Source organism: Nicotiana sylvestris, chromosome 11 (genome assembly GCF_000393655.2).
Source record: "Nicotiana sylvestris chromosome 11, ASM39365v2, whole genome shotgun sequence".
Taxonomy (NCBI): Eukaryota; Viridiplantae; Streptophyta; class Magnoliopsida; order Solanales; family Solanaceae; genus Nicotiana; species Nicotiana sylvestris.
Genome location: NC_091067.1, coordinates 59,054,857 through 59,057,228, shown reverse-complemented (window position 1 = coordinate 59,057,228; position 2,372 = coordinate 59,054,857).

The following is a 2,372-nucleotide window of genomic DNA, read 5'->3' as shown; positions in this document are numbered from 1 at the left end:
ATAGTTGAATTGGTTATTTCTGTTAGATCTCTTCATGAATTAGGCTTGCCTAATCTTAGAAACTAGGTGCCATCATGACATCCTAAAGTGAAAATTTGGGATCGCGACAGTTCACAAGTTTGACTGGGGGTTGACTTTGGGGCTACCTGGGGGTTATTGTTCTGGGAATTGGAATAGGTCATTTCATCATTTGGTATTTGTGTGCAAAATTCGAGTTCATTCTGGATTGGTTAGGCTTGAATCGGATGCTTGGTTTGAAATTGAAAGATTGAACTTAAGATATTGTTCTTCATCGACGATTCTTTGTTTTGATGTTATTTTTAGTATTTTTAGCCTTTGGATAAGTTTGGAATATGTATTTATATTGGTTGGTATAATTAGACTGGGTCTTGTAGGGCTCAGGTCATTTTTGGGAGTGGTTTATTGCTATTTCGGAGTTTGCATTAATTGTTGGTTCTGGTACACCGCATCTGCGGAGGATTGGTCGTAGATGCGAAGTCGCACTTACACATGAGGTATTCAGCTATTTTATTCATTGCTTATTGATGATATTCCATTTGAGTTGTGTTATTTGTTTTTTGGCTTACCTAGCGAGTTGAATTAAGTGTCATCATGGCTTGGCGGAATTTGGATCGTGACAAATTGTGCAAGTGCATTTTTTTAGTTTTGTCTGTTACTAAAAAAATTATTGATACTAACATTTTTTATTTTAATTTTTTATTCTGATCGATCGTCTCTTTCATTATTCAATCTTATTAATTTGTATGCTTGATTAATGATACTTTTTTTTTTCAATTAGATTTATTTGTTATATAGTAAGTCTATGAACCCAAATTTAAAACTGAGAAATAGTACATGATATTAAAAAAAAGTCAAGAAAGATACGAACGTTGAGAATATAAAGGTGTAAAATAAGCATTTTAAAAAACGCAATTGAGATAGGAGGGGAATAATGGTGCTATTTGTACATCATGACCCTTTACAATTTTGAATTTAAGAAAATGACTCTTTTAAATCTCTTATGTGTAAAAGACAAATTTCTTACGTGTAAAAGTAAATCTCTCATGTGTAAAAAAAAAATAGGCTCATAAAACTAAAAACAAGTTTGTAAAAAGTCAAAAAACCAATTGTCTATTATTCAAATTTGGAGCGAGGGTTTATGTATTAAAGCAAAGTTCGAGATTATAAATTATTTTCACCCATTTTCTTTTTCCTTGCTCATAAATACTATTACTTGTAATAATATGACATTATTTGTTAGCAACAATTGACGGAAAGCATAAACGTTTTAACGTGGTTTATAGACGCGTGAATTAATTTGACCCAGAAATATGAAATAAACAAGAAAAGAAGTAAGATTATGAATTAAATTTAAAGAAAATACAAGTCTGACTATGAACTTAGCCTCTCCGTTAACAGAAGTGAGAACAATATTCAAGAATAAAGATGAAAAATAGTATTATGAGATGAGAGCTGACTTAAGCTTTTGTGTACCGAATATTTTGTGTCCACAATGGATGCTAATTCTCCTATTTATAGCTTTATTTTGGGAGACAAGATCTCCTAATCAAGCTCCTCTTAAATGAGAATAAAACCGTCACTGATGAATGCATAACAATTGGTTATAAATGCAAATATTCTCTGTAACGGCTGCTCATTAAATGCTAATCGATGTCCATTCTTTGAATCTTTATCATCGGCTACACTGTCTTCGGGATTCATCTAACATCGGTCACTTGCTTGCAAACTGGTATTTACTATTTGCTGACTCACGTCCTACTTATCTTCAGTTCCATGTGTCACCTCTTTATTCCTCCAACTGGCATTAACTAATTTTACCACATACAGTTTCTAATTATGAATAATATTTACTTCTAATTCTGATCACTATATGATGAGCCTTTCCAATTGAAATGACTCCTCATTGCGAGGCAATGCTTATTTTTTGCATATGTATTTAATTAGTGCTTAAACATTTTATTTTCCAACTTCTTTAGTACTTTTCCCCGACTTACTTTAATTGGGTATAGTTGATATTGTTGTATGACTAACATTATATAATTTTTTATATTATAAACTATATTATAACTTTTAATTACTAAATTTAATCAAAGAATATTTGATCGCACCTATTAACTAGTTACTAAAATATTCAAAAGGAAAGCTTTCATGGACGCAAAACTGCACTTTTGACCTTTCTTTTTTTTTTTTTTGGGGGGGGGGGGGGGGGGGGGTTGACGGAGCTATTCGACCGATTCACGCGTTTGCCATTTTGTTCAGGAAATTCAATAATTCACAAACCCAAATTATGATACACTCATATATGCGTACAATTCCAACAAAGAACCGATATGAAGTTGGACAGACGGCAA